At 38.6% G+C, this 19,359-nt stretch overlaps 1 long non-coding RNA gene across 1 annotated transcript in view; it reads left to right on the plus strand.

The window, feature by feature from the left end:
• Nucleotides 1–385: 385 nt before the first annotated feature.
• The window catches only part of LOC122242045, an 89,473-nt gene continuing 70,499 nt past the window's right edge, over nucleotides 386–19,359 (plus strand). Inside the window, exons 1-2 of the long non-coding RNA XR_006222198.1 lie at nucleotides 386–879; nucleotides 968–1,058. This is a non-coding gene — a long non-coding RNA (uncharacterized LOC122242045). The remainder of the gene's footprint in view (nucleotides 880–967; nucleotides 1,059–19,359) is intronic.

Genomic DNA, 19,359 nt, shown 5'->3' on the forward strand with positions numbered 1-19,359 from the left:
AAGCTATTGAAAAGCCTGCTGGTCCTGAGAGAAAATCAGGTGTTGGTTGGCAACCTTGGGAGTTCCCCCTGAGAAATTTGAAACTGGCCCCCTTATGGGGAGGGCTGGGAGAGATGGAAGAAAGGGGCAGGCCATGTTGGCAGGTGGCAGGTTCGATAAGCATGGGAACTTACACAGGAGGCTTGTCTTAGGCGCTGCCGGGAGGAGAAAGCCTCCACACCTAACCGCCAAGTTTAAAAGGTGTATGTAGAAGCCTTAACTGGGCTCAGTGATTCACACCATCCAGGTGTGTTCAACAACGCATCACTATCTCCATGCGGCGTTCTTGCAAATGGTTCCAGCTGTGGAACCGTGGGCGAAAGGAACATTCCGAGGGGGAGCAGGGTGAGGAGCCTCTGACTGCCTGGGTCCAGCTGGAGGGTCAACTGTGGTCACAGCCTCTCGATGACTGCCTCCAACAGCAGGTGAAATATGGTATTTGAAGTGCAACAAAATGACTAAGGTGGCGAAAGAGAACAATATGTGTTAATAAGAATGAAACTGGATGGCGAGGAAAATCAGCCATGACATACACTTGGAAAGGGAAGAAACGCCAGTGTGGAACCTGAAAATGATAGATTTAATCTGCTTGGAGGCGCACAGGAGGGAACTGCAAAGTGAAACCTTGGCTTCTCACTTTGAAAATGCATTTGAATTCAATGTGTACCTACACGGTAAAGTTGTGACTTTTGCCTACTACCATCCCGTTCCACCACAGGACAGCCTCGGGCAGGGGCATCTCTAGGTGAACATCTTGGGAACAAACCTCTTCCTGACCTCCCTGAGTCTTACCTGTACAACATCTCACAGGGATGCTGTAACTTCAGTGAGCCACACCAGGTACTCCCTCGTTGTTCTTCTTCCTTCTTGTGGCTTTCTCCTTTTTGCGCTAACCAGCTTACTAATACTTGAAATGCCTTAACACCAGGACTTGAAGACTTAGGAGTTCTCAAAGAGAAATGAATGGTTTGGCAGAGGATTCTGGATGAAGAAGTTTATCCACCTGCACAGAATCTCAGGTAACTAAAATGTGCATCACTGAATCCTGGGGGTTTGGGGTTTTGGGATGCTGCTGGATGATGAATCAGATGTTCAGAGGATGTTGGCAGCCTTGAGACTGAGGGAAGAGAGCACCATTTGCCAAGAGCCTGCCCACCTTGTTTGTCTTCAGCTGTGAGTAAAGTAACGAAAATATTTTGCATTACAGTTCAAAGATTATGACCCTTTGCAAACTCTAGGAGTAGTTACTTTCATCCCGGTGGATTGCTAACTCTGACTTCTTAAGTGGTTTAGTGATTCTATTCTGTACCTCTGCTTTGGAATGAGTTTTAAGAGCCCCTGGGAGCCTCTTCTGTCTTCCGTCTTCATAGCATCTTGGCTTCCATTATCTCAGAGCTATAGGAGGGCACACAGGTACGATCAAGGCTAATGGGGTGGAGACCATGATTCCAATTCTTTTTCTCTGCTTTTCCCTCTTTTGGCTCCACATCTATAAATACTCTTGGTTTTTGAGGGCTGACAGCTGAATTAATAAATACTGTGCCTATGCATATAGCACTACAGAGACATATGTGGGCTTTAATCCTTTTGGCATTTCCCTGTGGTCTGTTCTCAGCTCTTGAATCCATGTGTGCTCCCTGTAAAAGGGGGAACACACCATCCACCATATATTCTTTCACTAGCAGTGTGATAAAGCCAAGGTTTTGTGAGTCAAGATTCACTGCAAAGGACCAGCTGGCCACAGGCCAACATCCCATGGTTTTCTGGCCTACTTTTTTTTGGTTTTGTTTTAATTTTATATCCTAAGAGTAACAAACAAGACAGTTTACACTACGCTGGGAACTGGCTTCTAGAAGGAGTCTTAATATTATACCTTTTCTTTTTAGATAGCTTAGGAAAGCAATGGCTAGATATCAGTATAGATTTTTATATACTGTGTATGTTCTATAGAGTGTCTTCATTTAATATAAAACACTCAGCCACTTCAGATAGCCAGTTCAGATAGACAGTAATTATAATTAAATATATTTTATGAAAGCCTCAAAATACAGCATTAATTTTATGTGTATCGGAGAGCCCAATATAAGCATCCAATTTGTTTTAATGAAGAGGTAACTCAGGAGCCTCATCCGCATGTAGAAGTGATGAGCTAAGAGGGAATACAACATTGTGTGTGCTACCCAGCCCACAATTTGAGGCGGAATCATTCAATTATTAAACTGCCTCTCCAATACTTTTTTCCACTTAGAAATTATAATCATGCCTTTGTCTTCATATGAAAAATTAATGAAGTGTCATTTATATTTCGATGGCTAGAATAAAGAACTAAGTCAGCACCTTTGACTCACACTCTTCTCTTGTATCTTTCTGTTATTTCTCCCAGGATATAGTTCCACTATAGCTTTAAATCTACAGGTGATGCCGAAAGCAAGTAAGCCTTCCAGTGATGCAAACACACTTAAGCCCCAAATGTAAAAGTTGAAAAAAAAATTCCAACTGTAAATATGACTTTTGTGCCAGTTGAAAATCGTATATTTCTCCCTGTTGCTTGGAAATGCACTTAGCCTCCAAAGTGGTATTTCTTAGAAAGCGAGGACATTGATTTAAAAAAAAAATTAGTTGTTCTAGGTTCCCATCAATGTTGTCATTGTTTTTAAGTATATTTGAGTTGTGTTTTCAGCATTTTAATATACTTGCCAAGTGATATCAGAAGCAAAATCTAAATGAATAGTTTTTCTTCATCCCTCTTATTTCAAACTGAAAATATTCTTGGGGTAAAAAGGGAGGGATGTATGTGAGTAAATAAACCAAATGGTTCAAGTGTTTTTGTATAATTATGAATGGTTTCATAGAGTTAGAACTGACTTCAGCAATTTTTTTCTTTTGCCAACTTAATAAAATAATTGCCAAATTTATCATTCAACAATTTAACATTTAATTAATATGTAGATTAATGGTAGCTTTTGAAATTATTTTCAAAGCGATTGTATTTTTTTATGAACAACCAAGAAGGAAAGGTCATCATTTCAAAAAGACCATGGGAGAAGGTCTGACTCGTCTTTCACTAAACATTCTATCAAATTAATTGTACCATATGAGAAGCCTAATACATTATCTGTATGGTCTATTGTTACCGTAAATGGAGAAAATAGAGTATTGGTTTCACCTCTCCATATAGCAACAAATAATTAACTGGCTGACGTTAAGTTTATTCAGAAACTTATATGTTTACATATTGCTTTGAAAATTGATCATTTTATAAACTAAGACCATGTATGTTTACAACAGAAAAGAGTGGTATTATAAAAATAGTTTTTCTTGCTAATGTCAAAAGAATTGAGGCATCGGCAAATTTCTACCTACCAGGGAACCAAGACAAAATTTGACATTAATGTCTAGATTCCTAGAGCTGCATCACAAATCACCACAAAGTAGGTGGCTTAACACTGTAGAAGTCTATCCTCTCGCGCTTGTGGAGGCTAGAAGTCCAAAATCAAGGTATGGCAGGGTTGGCTCTTCTATGCTGAGGGACATTTTGAGGGACGGTCCTTTCCAGGCCTTTCTCCTGGCTTGTGGCGGTTTCCAGCAATCCTTGGTGATTCTTAGTCTGTGGCTGCTCGCCTTCATGTCTATCTCTGTCATCCCTTGGTGTTTTCCCTGTAAGTCTCTGCCTCTGTGTTTTCACACCGCCTTCTTATAAAGACATACGCTGTTGGACTTAAGACTCAGTCTAATCTAGTACAACTTTGTCTTAACTAATTACTCCTGCAAAGACCTTCTTTCCAAATAAGGTCATGTTCTGAGCATCTGAGTGGATGGGAGGTTTGGAGGGGACACTGTTCAACTGAATAGTGTGCCTTACCCATTGCAAGGAAAAAATGAATAGTTTAAAAAAGTGGCTCAGACTATGTTTTTGGTATTCATGTGCTTAACCTGACAGTTAAACAATTTGACTTGGGAAGTATGTTGTTAAATTTTCATTGAGTTTTATCAGAGCAAAGAATTAGGAAATAATCTAATAATACTATTTGTAGGAAATGTTGGCTTCATGTTCACACACTGTATCGGAAAGAACCGATAAATATTTACTGAACATTTACTATGTCCCCAGCACCTCTTCATAGCATATTGGTCTTTCGTTTATCTGAAACATAACTACTATTGACTAAAATAGTTATCATATCTACTCCTGATTACTTGCAATACATGAAGTAGGGCATGACTTGTTGGAAAAAAGAAAACAAGAAAGACATAGTACTCTTCCTTAAAAGCTTTCAAACAAGGGCATACTCTACTGTAAAGAAAGGTGCAGTTTGGAAGTGAGGGCATGATAGACTGCTGCCTACTAGCGACATAATCATGAGTAGGGCAGTAAACTTCTTTGCATCACACTTTCTTTATCTGTAAATGGAGGCAGTGATATTTATATCTGTTAGGAGGATTAAATGAGTCGATCCCTGAAAAGTGTTCAGAACCATGCACAGACACCGGAAGCTTTGTAGAGGTGTTAGCTACTATTAGGAAAACAAAGAAAAACAAAACTGGTACCTATAAACATTTAAGAATGATGTGAGACAATATTGTAAAGTCTTTTGGGGACCTAAATACTCGTCAGAAAATGGTTTCCGGAGAACACTGGATAACTTGGATAGTTATAAACAATTTATTTGAGATGGCAATTGATTTTCTTATTCAGCAGGAGTCATTTGTCTGCTTTAATGTAATGAGTGGATTTTCCTGGGAGAGCATAATCATTCTGGAGCTGAACTTGCTGTTGAAAGTGAATCGGGTGGAAAACTTACACTACTTGAACAATCTGAATTCTATTGGTGTGTTTTTGATATATGTGGGTTTGAATGTTTCCTGCTGAGATGTCCTGGGACAATGGTTGTGACAGAGGTCTGTACTTGCCCTCTTTCATCCCACAAAAAGAAACATTGGTCCAAGCAAAACAGCACAGTCACCTTGAGCACATCTAGGTCATGGGTTCCTATCTCCAAAGAGGAATCTTCTGCTGCCATTCATCTCTCAGACCAAATACACTTCCTGGGATATGTACTGCCACAGACAAAAATATACCACACTAGAACAGTGAAATTACCCTGCTTCTGATGTTTTCTTTCCCCAGCCTAGCTAAGACTAGTAGGTAAATCGAATGGAGACTGGGTGACCACAAATCTTGTGTGAGTGCAATTCTATCATTGACTATTTGGTAGTGTTTTTTGTTTTTGTTTTTGTTTCTGTTTTTTGTTTGTTTTTGTTTTGTTTTGTTTTTTGCATTGACCAGTGTTATTCAAGGGAGTTTACAGATGGTAAGTGGTAGGAGGAAGTGAATTTAGGTGATTAAGATAGGGGTATACAAAATCTATAGGTTGCTGCTGTAATCTACCCATTGTATTTGTTAAGGTGCAACTGAGTTGAGAAGTCTGTGATAGACCTGGTTCCGCAATCCACTGGATCCTGGTAGACCAGATGTCCCATTTTGCAATGTCCATAACTTGGAAAAGAAGTTGCATGTTGCATCCTTCTCCTGTATGTTTAAATGCGTCTTCAGTTTCTTCTAACATGCCTACTTCCTGCGAATGGTTTGTTTTTAAGTTTTTATCCATTTTTGAGAGAGCACAAGCAGGGGAGGGGCAGAGAGAAAGGGACAGAGGATCTGAAGTGGACTCTGCACTGACAGCAGGGAACCTGATGTGGGGTTTGAACTCACGAGCCGCAAGAATCATGACCTGAGCTGAAGTTGGACGCTCAACCGACTGAGCCACCCAGGTGCCCTGTGCAAATGATTTTTATGGTTCCTATGAAAAGATGGTAAGAGCACATTTTTACAAAATTAAACTAATGTCAGATACTGTCGTAAGTATTAATTAGGAAAACTGTAAAATATCATTTCCTAGGAGATTGACAAACGTTAAACAGCTTCCGTGGTAAAGTTAGTTTGTGAAACAGGTTAAACCGTTTTAAACTAAAATTGTTAGGGTACCCATATTGTCCAAACTAAGACACTTCTGAGAGAGAAAGGGAGCGCTGTTGATATGTATGTCAGAACAAAGGCTTAAACCAGGATTTTCCCAGGCAAAAATTGATGTATGACCACCCAATTTATTGTACATCATTTCGGTACCTTTAGAGTAGTAGTAAACGTTTGCTTAGGAAGAAACTAATATAGGGTACTTCCAAAAAACACGTATGGAACATGTTGAGGGTCTGGGTAGAACAATGTTTTCGAAATGTCAGTTTTAAATGGGTACTTGGAGGGGCGCCTGGGTGGCTCAGTGGGTTGAGCATCCGACTTCGGCTCAGGTCATGATCTCACGGCTCGTGAGTTCGAGCCCTGCGACGGGCTCTGTGCTGACAGCTCGGAGCTGGGAGCCTGCTTCGGATCTGTGCCTCCCTCTCCCTCTGCCCCTAACCCACTCACATCCTGTCTCTGTCTCTCTCAAAAATAAATAAATATTAAATGTGTACTTGGAAATCATGGATTCTACATCCCCATCCTCATTTCAAGTTTAAAAAGAAACTATGTAAAAACCAAAGGAGGGACTTACCATTTCTATATAAATTTAAATGTCTATGGATGATGTTAAATTCTTTAATGAGGACTTTAATTGTGTAATATAAATCCTTGGGATTAAAGGTTTCTGAGGATGGCTGATATCCTATTAACTTTTTAATAATGTTATAATACCCCAGGAGGAAATTAGGTCTGTCCCTAAAGAGCATTAGAACAGTCTGCCTATTTCGCCTACATTTTTATCCTGGTGACTTTTGATTCTAAGAGTCTTTTACAGTTGTTTCAGGAAAATGTTTTATTGTAAGTCCCATTCATTTATGGGCATAAGGTCATTTAAGTGCAGATTTCCTTGTTGCTGGAACTCTCTCTCTTATAATTCTAGCAAATGTTTCCAACTTTATAAAATGATAACGAGAGTTTAATGGTTTTCTTCACCCTCCAGGAAAAATGGTTTCCAGCACATTAAAGATATAGGTCTTTGCTTTGTCTGGAAAGACAAAAAACAAAATTGACCCCAGTTCTCAAGTTTTAATTCTCCAATGGTTAATTGGATATTATTCTTAGCATGTTTCAATCTGTTTTCAAGTGGCCCCAAACTCACTGATTAAAAACTAGCAAGCGGAAGGAAAGAGCAGAGAAATCATGGCCTGAAGCATGAAGAAAGTAGGACGTTGTAGTTCAAAAGAAAATTAACAGTCTTTCAAACAATGAACAGCGTGAATAGACTTGTGCTGTTGACTACACCTAGAGCAATGGCTTGAACCGAAGAAGGCAAAGGGAGGCCACCAAGGTGTTGTGAGACAGGAACATGAGAAAAGCTACAGGTTGCGGGGGCAGAGTAGAAGTTACAGGGAAAACTCAGCCTGCTTTAGATTAACAGCTAGAACATTGCGGGCCCTCAACAAACTCGTCAATATTCAGTATTTGTTGAATGAACGAACAGCTAACAGTAATCAGATCTCCCCTCAGTGTTTTGCTAATGTTAACACATTGATTAGGAAATGCTGTTTGAAAACAGAGATAAAATGATAGTTTAGAACTGTTATTCTGATTTACTTAAGATCATAAAACAGAGAAGATAAAATGCGTATACCCTTCTTTTTCCCTTGAACAAATGATTGAGAACCAGATTCTTCTCAATTTTAGAAATGATCATATTTGCTGTATCTTCCTCACCTGTTTGAGGATCAAATGAGATAGTTGTAACAATGTACTGTGAAGGCATATTGGATCTGTACTCTGAGAGAATATCAATGATTTCCTTTAAAAAACGTTTTCTCATCCAGCAAGTGATCAGATCTTTGCTACAGAGAAGATGGCAATGCAGAGACATGTGGTCGCTCTATGTGTATAGGCTGTATTAATGGAGCAGCGTGAATCAGTGATTCTGAACTTTTCAGCATGCATTAGATTCACCTGGACAGCTTTTACAGCATACTGTGTTTGTGTCTTGGTCCAAGTAATTCTGATCTAATTAGTCTGAATAGGACCCAGGAACTGGTCTGTTTCTAAAGCTCCTTAGATAATTCTGTATGTAAGTAGAGTTGAGAACTACTGTTTTACACCAAAGTTGGGCATGGAGAGAGACAGAAAGGTGAGAGAAATAGAACCTATTGTTTTTTCCTGTATTAATTGAACAAAAATTTACTGAATATTTATTATGTGCCAGACATTATTCTAGGCACTGGGCATATATTGATGATTAATGTAGACAAAATCCCTACCTTCCTCTTGAGTTTATATTCTGGTTGGAAAAGACAGACAAGAAATACATATTTCATTGATTTTAAGACACATCTGTTTTCCATAATTTAATATCTAAAATTATTATGCAGTTTAGAGCAAATGTGATAAGAAAGCATTGCAACATGAAGTTATTAGACAATTTTTTTCTTAGTGGCACATCTTATGATTTTTGAGATGTTAGGTTCAGTAGAATACAATGATATAGTAAAATTTCAGGTAGAGTCAAGGAAATGAGCCTTTCTATAATCAATAAAACATTGTCATATAATTGAAAAGTTAAAAATCTTAATTAACATACAGAAATAATCTTCATTAACAGAGCAGTCATTAGCAAATTACCTAAAAGAAAAAAACAACCTGTGATCCTTTCAACAAGGGTTCACTTCTCTGGATAAGCACTATAGCGCTTTTATAAATCTTACGTATTTTACTGAACAAATATTGTGAACTTTTTCAATGTATGTTATCAGTTTGGGGACACAATTATCCATGAGTTTCTCATGTTTCTGCACATCTTGAGAAGTTAAGCACCTACTGCCTCTTGTTGCAACTATCTTTTAAAGAATTTTTGTACTGGGACCCTGGATGGCTCAGTGGATGGAGCATCTGACTTCAGCTCAGGTCATGATCTCACGGTTCATGAGTTTGAGCCCCACGTCAGGCTCTGTGCTGACAGCTCAGAGCCTGGAGCCTGCTTCAGATTCTGTGTCTTCCTCTCTTTCTGCCCCTCTCCTGCTCACACTCTGTCTCTGTCTCTATCAAAAAAAAAAAAAAAAAAAGAATAAATGTTAAAAATTAAAAAAAAAAGAATGTTTGTATAGCAAACAGCCTTAAAAGATAAAAGGAGTGGTCCTCTCCAAAGCAAAGGGCAGGATGCTTACTGTGTAGTGTAATAAAGATAATGTCTCTCTCTAAAACAAAGAATAATTATTTTCTTTTCCATTGTAAAATATTCAAGTTCCCCAAGTTCAGAGTTCATCTCCTACAGCACACCCTGCTGCATGTTCAGACTTCATCTTACCCCCTTTGCATTCCATTTTGGGAAATGGGGCTTAGGGAACCAGCACAAAAGATGCTTATACTCTGGCTACTACTACTATTGCTATGAATAGTAAACCATTCGGTGTCTCTGACCAAGATGTCTTACATCTTCAATAGACATTCATGAAATTGTGGTTGGCTGACTTGTTAGCATGCAAGGAAGGTAAAATCGCAGACTTTTCCTAGTTCTTGTCAATTCGTATCCCTTTCAAATAGCCTTTTTGAATTTTGTTAATTTAGGATGTGGAGATGATTAATAGAATATAGTATCTTAAGGGGCAAGACAGAAGCAGCCAACATACATATTGCTAAATGTACATAGTCAAAAGAAATCAAAGATAGGAGCCTGAGGTCAGTTTCCCTAATAAAAATTCACAATCTCTTGTCCAGTTTCCAGAAATGAACCAGTTTTCAAACCCAGAACCCACTTAGTGAAATGGAGATTGAGTTCCCAGGAGAAAGGGTACTGAAAGACACATGGTAACAATTCCCCAGTATTTCCCCAAAGGGACCCAAGAAGTAGCAGCATATAATTTCCCTGTTACAGTTGGGGTCATTGGGAGTCAGACAATAAATGGAATCTTGGCCCAGGTCTTATTCATAATAGTCCATAGAACCATTAGTGGTCATTTTCCCGTTCCTAAATGAATAATTATAATAGGCATACTCTGCTGTTGGAAGAGCTTCCATATTGATTGCTTGGTCTGTGGAATAAGAGTTGTCACAAGGGAGAGGGCCAACTGGAACACCCCTATACTCTACCAAAATAGAAAATCACAGTTATTTTAAGTTTCATGGGGAATGGCAGAGATTAGTGCTGCCTTTAAACTAAAGAATGCAGCATTGATGGTCCCAATCATATTCTATTTAAACCAGAAAAATCCTGAAGGATGAGAGTAAACTGTGCCATATGGGTGGGATATTTTGCCAAAGCAGAATAACTGGCCTAAGGTACATAATGTTCAGCCTTTGATATGATGAGTTCATCTTTTTCCAATCCTATTAGGAGCAGGATCAGAAATAGTTTGCATTCACTTGGGGTGGATAAGAGTGTAAGTTTATGATCTTGTTCCAGAGTATATTAAAATTCCTCTTCTGTCATAATATAGTCAAAAGGACCTGGGCTTTTGAGATGATCTGCAGAACATCACATTAGTTCATTATATCAATTGTACGTTATTGTGACCAGATAAGCAAGAATTGGAGAATACATGAAAAGCCAGAAAGGGAGGGGAAAAAGCCATTCACAGATTTGTCCTCATCAGTGCAGGTTATAAAACTCCCACGTGCTGGGACATGGTGGGATATCCTCTCAGAAGTAAAGAACAGGGGCGCGTGGGTGGCTCAGTCGGTTGAGCATCTGGCTTTGGCTCAGGTCATGATCTCGCGGTTTGTGAGTTCGAGCCCCGTGTCAGGCTCTGTGCTGACAGCCTAGAGCCTGGAGCCTGTTTCGGATTCTGTGTCTCCCTCTCTCTCTGCTCCTCCTCCACTCATTCTCTCTCTCTCTCTCTCTCTCTCTCTCTCTCTCTCTCTCTCAAAAATAAATAAACATTAAAAAAAAGTTTTAAAAAGGAAGTAAAGAACAGATTGTTGTACCTCCTACCATTTAGAAAGAATCACAGTGCCTGGTAGGCCATTTTAGGTCTAGAGACAGTATATTCCAGGGTATGAAAATGAGTCTAACTTAGCTACCAAGTGACATCAAAGCTGGGATAATTAAGGCTGGCCGAAAGGAAGGGAAGAAAGGGAAAGGAGGGGACAGAAGGAAGGGAAGGAAAGAGGCGGAGATGGGAGGTAAGGAGGAAGAGAAAGACCCAGAGGAGGAGAGAATCTTACATTTAGACATTTCCCACAATGTATTTGTTTCTCTCAAAGTGTCCAAGCACTCTCCCCCTCACCATGACTTTGCCAAGGCTATCCTTTTACAAATTAAAACTCACAAGATCAGTCAAATATGGACACATGGCAACATTTCCAGAGAGGCAAGCTTCTTGGCCCTCAGACATAAATAGTATGTCTGATTTAAATATGGTTGAGAGTAGGAAAGAAGTGTTACCGTGGTTTTATTAAATAGCCTTTTATGAGATGTATTACAGAGTCATTTCTCACAATATTATTTTTATTATAAAAAATTAAAAATAGCTTAAATGCCAAGGAAAGGAGAATGGCTAAGCAGATTGCTGCATATCCAGACTTTGGGATACTATGTAGTAATTAACAGTAGTATTTAAGAAAAATGCTTACATTATAATAAATCTCTCTCTCTCTCTCTCTCTCTCTCTATATATATATATATATATATATATATATTCACATATATATAGCATGCCATGTATACAGAAGATACATAATAAATCATCAACAGCAGCATCGACATATCAACCAAAATCAGCAGAAATACCAACCATTTATTTATTCTAAAAATAGTTTATCAAGAGCACGAATTGTCAATAAAATATCCACGTAAGCAGGGATTTTTCTTTTTTATTTCCATAATCCCAAAACCTAGAATAGTTCCTGGTACATCTTTAGGAGCTCAATAAATATTTGTTAAGTGATTTTGTTGAAAATTTATGACAGTATATGACAGTGTTAAGTGTTCATAAGCCCTTTAAAATACTTTGCCATGGACAACGGGGTATAAATGAGTATGTATCAGTCTTTATTTATAACCCACAGACATTTGGCCAATAATTTGAGTATTCTAATACACATTCCAGAGGCAATTGGTAGTATTTGAAAGACATTGATCCACACGCCAGGAATACCTACACCAGCATTGCAGATGTCACTGTGCGACTTTTTTATATTATTATTAGAGTTCATTATTTAACATAAGGGATGCTAGAGGTACTTTCTCATTGGTGGAATGAGTGATGTTCCAACTACGTTGATCAAATAGAAATACTTGATGGACACATGCAAATTTGCCCGAATGGTGCATTGGATTTTTAGAGCCCTGCAGCCTAACGCCGCTGGAGGAGGGCTTTAAATTTCATCATATATCCTAACTAGAAAGATGGCTGCTCCTCACCTCAGAATAGGGTGAATATCTCTACCTTAGAGTGACACTACCAAAAGGACTGTCATGAGGTTTCCTCGAGATGGAGAACTGGTGCTCCTGACAGGAACTGTTTGCACGTCTGGCAGAAATCACGGAGCCTCGCTCTCATCGTTACATATCCCCTGACAGCAAGGAAGCCTGAGAGGAGTTCTGATTACTGTAGATAGAGTTCACCAGTTTTCACCAAAAAGGACCTGGCAATTGTGAGAACACACATTTGCTTGGGTTAGATCACAACAGGCAAACGTCAGCACTATGCCCATTTCATAGATGAGGAAGCTAAGGCGTAGAGAAGTAAGTGATTTGTCAAGGTGACGACAGCTTGTCAGAGGGAGAGGTAGGATGGGAATTTGAGTACTATTCTAATATCCCTTTCGTTGTACTTAAAGCTGGTGGAAAAAAGATACCATATTTTTCTTACCGTGGGAGAAAAATAACACCAAACCAAAATGTATGCATTAAAAACAAAACAAAACAGAAAACAGAAAAACAAAACAAACAAAAAGCCTAAAAGAGGGGGCGCCTGGGTGGCTCAATCAGTTAAGCATTCGACTCTGGATTTCGGCTGAGGTCATGATCCCATGGTTCGTGAGTTCGACCCCACACCAGGCTCCATCTGACAATACGGAGCCTGTTTGGGATTTTTTCTCTTCCCCTCTCTCTACCCATCCCCAGCTCAATCCTGTGCTGTCTCTCAAAATAAATAAACATTAAAAAAAATTTTTTAAAGAGAAATTATAGCAGAAATGTTTCTAATAGTGGGATAATGGGCAATTGTTTTTCCTTCTGCTTTTCTATATTATATGAAATTTCTGCAGCCTTTTTAGATTTATAAGGAGAAAGAAAACCTAAACTTTATTTGATTTCATTTGAAGACATTTTTGGCTGATGCAAACTGTTCTATCAATGCTCCTCAAAATAGAATATGTAGAGATAAAAATATATTTATAGGCCAAATAAAGTTCTTGTGTCATAGCCCTAAAATATATTTATGCTGTTGACAAAATTTTTGAAATACACAGAATTCCAGCCAATGTATTACTTTTTCTATTAGTAGAGTATTTTTTAATTTTCTATAATTCATTTCTTAAAAGCAGAATATTGGTTTTATTGACTAAAATATAGTGTTACTCATTATTTTAGGGCCACATCACACGAAATGTTGAAAAGGAGTAGAAATAAATCACACTTCTATGCTTTGCTCTAAATTTTCTCCTACATTGTTTACGTGAAGATAATAATAAAATGCATTGCAAATCTTGCTAAGGATATCCTGGATGAAGGGACGTTATATTTATGTTTCCTGTTGTTAATAATGGGAGAGCTATAGTATGTTTCACTGATACGCTGGCTGGGTGTTTTAAGCTGATAAATTGGAACATTATAAATATGGATGTGACTGATACCACAGACGAGTAACTTCAGTACAGTGACAATCGTTATCCAAAATTGTCATTAGAGCGATTGCTCACTAAGTTTTGTATTGTTACTTTTCAATGTGCAAGGCATTTTGAAATGCATGCTTCAATAATACTAAGAACAAAAATGTAAGCCATTATGGTAGCGGGATTTTGTCTGTAAAGTAAGGAGGGGATGGAATGATACCCTCTGATTCTCTCTCCATTTCTATGTGTGCAGCATTGTTTTGGTTTACACATTTGTGCTTGAACCACACTTTTATATTATTTTGATTTATCTCCGTGAACATACTATCTAATGGTTTGAGACACATTCTGATTTTGGCAACAAAGTCCACAACAAAAACGTTCTAATACCAATTAGTAGTATTATGTTCCTACATAGTGTCATCTGGACCATTTCTATTACTTGTATACAAAAGTAAATTAATTCATTGATTATGTTAGTAACTTAATGTATTAACAGGTGTACAAAGGCCTATTTTTGTTGTTGTTGTTGGTGATGGTTATATAATATGGACATAGCTCACATGAGACTGAGAGAGAAGTGAGTAAAATTGCCAGTTAGCACTGCTAGGGAGGAAGATGTTAGCTTCAGTATTGGTCTCACTGACTGATGAGGAACGTAGCCCTAGCCTGAATGGGCCACTGAAGTCTCCGCCATATCTTAGATTCCAAAGATTTTAAAGCCACCTGTTCTACAATCTGGAAATATAAACCAGGGAAAAGGCAGTCTTAGCTTGTTACGGTCAAAAATATGTACTGGATTGCCAGGGATGCTTGTCACCATTTCACTGGGGCGTTTCCCTTTTAAAGTTCTTCCATATAAAGCAAACATTATCTTGTAAATATTGTCATGGAGCCCTTGGAGTTTATTAAAATGCTGCATAGTACTTATCCAACCTAAAAAAGCAAACCAGGGGCACCTGGGTGGCTCAGTCGGTTGAGCATCCAACTTGGGCTCAGGTCATGATCTCGCAGTTTGTGGGTTTGAGCCCCACGTCGGGCTCTGTGCTGACAGCTCAGAGCCTGGAGACTGTTTCGGATTCTGTGTCTCCTTCTCTCTCTGCCCCTCCCCCACTTGTGCTCTGTCTCTCTCTGTCTCTCAAAAATAAATAAATGTAAAAAAAAAAAAGCAAACCAAAAAAAAAAAAAAAAGAAACGTTATGCTATAAATGAAAGGATAATTTTTGCTTAAATAACCATAGAAGAAAGTCTTTCTTTTTTTAAGTTTATTTATTTATTTTGAGAGAAATAGAATAAACTGGGGAGGGGCAGAGAGAGAGGGGAAAAGAAGATTCGAAGTAGGCTCAATGCTGACAGCAGAGAGCCTGATGGGGGGCTCGAACTTACAAGTCATGAGATCATGACCTGAGCCTAAGTCAGATGCTTAGTCAAGTGAGCCACCCAGGTGCCACTCTTTATCTTTTACATATAAACTTAACTGATTAGTTTTTGAAACAACAATAACAATGGACTTGTTTTCTGTTTTATTAAAGTTGGAAGAACTTGCAGATTATAACTAATTTGTATCTTGGGTTCTCTGTTAGTAAAGCTAATAATATTTTTTAAATGTTATGTTTTGTTTGTTTTTAGTTTGTTTTTAAGACAGCTTGTGTGTGTGTGTGTGTGTGTGTGTGTGTGTGTGTGTGTGTGTATTGCATTATTTGTTTCAAATGGAGATTAATCTCTAGTTCCCCAGGCATTTCTTAGACTGTTGTGTCATAATTAGTTTTTGCAGATATCTTTCTGACTAGATTGCAAATTCCTTGAGGAGAGAGACTGTGCTTGATTTTTTTAATCTTCTAAAATGCCAGGGATGGAGTTCTATAGATAGCTGGGCTTCCACACACACTGGCTAAATTGAATTGAATTTGCACATTTAAAAAGAAAGGAAGGAAGTGAGTGAGAAGGAGGAGGAGGAGAAGTGGAAGGAAGAAAAGGAGGAGGAAGAAAAGGAGATGAGAAAGAAAAATAGGAGAGAAAGGAGAAGGGAGAGGAGAAAGCAAAAGGGATTGAGAGAAAGAGAAAAGTTGGAGAGAGGTAGAGAAAAGCAACCAAGATATTGAATAGTGGGGACAATGCCTTTTTAGAAAAGATTGAAGGAACTGGCATTATTCTGCATGTTAAAGAAATAAATTCGGTATAGGCTTCACCTGTAAAAAAAAAAAAAAAAAGAATGTCAGCTTCTAGGGTAGCAGGCAAAATTGACCTGAGATAATGAAGAATTTCTGGGCCAGAAAAAATGTTACAATGATGGCACAAAATAAATAAAATGTCAGTGATCTCTGCCCTCTTGACCTCCATTAGCATTTAGCAGAAAAAAAAAACCCAAAAAAGATGCAAGGGAGAATACTTCCAATATAGGAAGAGGAGAGAACAAGAGACTTGAAGAATATTACAGCTTGGGCCCTCAAAGAAAGGGAAGTAGAAAGTACTGAAGGCAGAAGGTTCAGTATGAGCAAAAGCACAGGACAGTGGCGATGGTGGCAGTGACCAGAAGGGTGTTGAATCAGGAACAGCTGATACATTGGACAACCAAGGGCTAAACCCAGGTCTGGATTTGAACCCAGGGTAGTTAGACAACTCTTCATTCTCTTCTGGAACTTCAACTCTTGCTCTTAAATGCTCAAAACTCCTCAGCTATGAGATATTTTCTCTGAGTCTTGCAGCATCAGAATAGAGGGGTGAATAGAGACTTCCCTGTATGGAATTTATAAACTAAGAGAAGGAATAGAGTGGGAAAGTTGGGTGGTAGAAACTTCCAGGGTTTCAGCGTTTTCAGAGACCATATGGTTTTCCTCTTTCCTTTAAAAGTGTTGCCATTAGGGGCACCTGCGTGGCTCAGTCAGTTGAGCGTCCAACTTTGGCTCAGGTCATGATCTCACGGTTCATGAGTTCGAGCCCTGCGTTGGGCTCTGTGCTGGCAGCTCAGAGCCTGGAGCCTGCTTTGGATTCTGTGTCTCCCTCTCTCTCTGCACCTCCCCTACTCACACTCTGTCTCTCTCTCAAAAATAAATAAACCTAAAAAAAATTTTAAAGTGTTTCCATTAAAGTTCAGAGAGGTTAGACAACTTGGCAGCCCAATTAATGGCAGAGCTGAGCCTAGGCCCTGGTGGTCTGCCATGTGCTTCAGGGATCATTCTTTAGGGGCACAGTGGTGTCATGGGAAGAGCCCAGGTTGTAGAAGGCAGATGGGGCTGGATTCAAACCCTGACCCATGACTCCAGGGAATTCCACTGAGCTACTCTTAGCTCTTTAAAGCCAGGGAAAAACTTGTTTGCTTCATGGGTTTGCTTCAGTGATGAAAGACTACATTAGAGTGGTTAAGAACATAATAAAGTTCTTAAACATTCTGTGCCTTGACACCTGCTACAGATTGAATGTTTGTGCTATAGACTGGATGTTCCTGTCCCGCAAAACCCCCACACCACCACGTGAGGACACAGAGAAAAGACAGCCATCTACGAACCAGAAAGTGGGCTCTCACCAGACACCAAATCTGCCAATGCATTGATCTTGGCCTTCCCAGCCTCCCAAACTCTGAGAAATAAATTTCTGTTGTTTATAAGCCACCCAGTCTATAGCTTCCTATGATAGTTGCCAGAGCAGATGAAGACAATGCAGGTTCCCCTCATGTTGGAGCCTAATTCCCAGTGTGATTTGGAAAAGAGGCCTTGGGAGATAGGTCGGGAAGATGGAGCCCTCATGACTGGAACTGGTGCCCTTGTAAGGAGAGGCCAGAGAGGTAACTAGCTCTCTCTTTCTCCCTGCCTTGTTGAGAATATACTGAGAAGATGCCATGTGCAAACCAGGAAGAAGGTTCTAACCAGGAACAAAATCTGTTGGCACCTTGATCTTGGATTTTCCAGGCTCTGGGACTATGATAAATGAATGCTTGTTGTTAAAGCCGCCCAGAATATGGTACTCTGTCATAGCAGCTGGAACTAGGAAAATACCCTTATATGTAATGGGAGGATCACAATACCTATTCATAGAATTTTTGTGAGGATTAAACTGGTCAATCGCTCAAAAATTAGTTAATCCATGGAAGTGTTTAGGACAGTGCCTGACACATAAATACTGCTCAGTAGATATTAGTTATTATAATAGATATTAGTTGTTATCATCACCATTATTGGAGCAGAATCTAGGGTTTGAATCTTCCTTCCATAACTTCTTACCTGTGTGACTTTGGTGAACTTCTCTTTTTCTCAGTTTCCTCACCTGTGAAATGATAATAAAGGTACCTACTTAATAGAATTATTTTGATGATCAAACAAATATATCAAAGAACTTAGAGCATGCTTCATATATACTGAGCAGTCCATAAAACTGCTGGCTGCTTTCATAAGATTGTTTTGTGGTTGTAATTTTATATCTAAGTGATACAGTTTTTGGAACCTACAGAAACTATGGAACGATGGCTTAGAATCTGGAGTCTTAATGTAAATATTGAAATAAGCCAAGGAGAAACACTTAACACACAAAGGTCTGAATAAAAAATGTTGCAAATCCCAACTATTGACCTTATGTACAGAGATGGCATTTTTTAAAACACTAAACTGATATAGTTAATGACATAGTTACCAGTAATTGCTTATTCTGAGGAGCTAATAATTGCTTCTCTGTGCCCCAAGCCTCTTCTTTCATTAAAACTGAAGCAATTGTAGCTTCTGGGGAGGGAAGGTATTCCAAAGAACAAATAAGTAATTGCTCAACTTGGAGCAATTTCTAAAATATAATTATATAGTTTTTATGAGTACATATTTTTAGGGAAAAGGGTAGGTTTTAAAAAATTGAACAAGGGTATTTTTTGAATTATTTGAAGTTTTACTACTTTTTACTTTTTCAAAAGGAGTATCTTTTCAGGTCTTGGACTTACAGATCTATGATAGTTATTTTTTTATTTTATTTAAATTTTATTTAGTTAATATACAGTGCAATATTGGTTTCAGGAGTAGAATTCAGTGATTTATCACTTACAACACCCAGTGCTCATCACAACAAGTGCCTTCCTTGGTACCCATCACCCATCTAGCCCAACCCCCCCCCCACCTGCCTCCGTCAGCCCTGTTAGTTCTCCATCATTAAGAGTCTCTTGTGGTTTGTTTCTCTCTCTCCTCTTCTCTCCATTCTCATGTTTATCTGTTTTGTTTCTTAAATTCCACATATTAGTGAAATCATATGGTATTTGTCTTTCTCTGATTGATTTCTGTCACTTAGAATAATACATAATACATCGCACACTTTATCCATTCATCAGTTGGTAGACATTTGGGCTCTCTCCATAGTTTGGCTATAGTTGATAATGCTGCTATAAACATTGGGATGCATGTATCCCTTTGAATCTGTAGTTTTTAGTTAAAATAGATTTATAGGTGTTCACAAATTTGGTGATCACATGGTTTAGAATTCAGAAGTATAAAAGAATATTTGGTGAAAATTCTTTCTTCCTCTCCTGAACTTTACCCACTGCCTTTCTGCTCAATCACTATTACTGATTTTAGTTTAACCATCCAGATATATCGTGG

Source organism: Panthera tigris, chromosome C2 (assembly GCF_018350195.1).
Source record: "Panthera tigris isolate Pti1 chromosome C2, P.tigris_Pti1_mat1.1, whole genome shotgun sequence".
NCBI classification, from domain to species: Eukaryota; Metazoa; Chordata; class Mammalia; order Carnivora; family Felidae; genus Panthera; species Panthera tigris.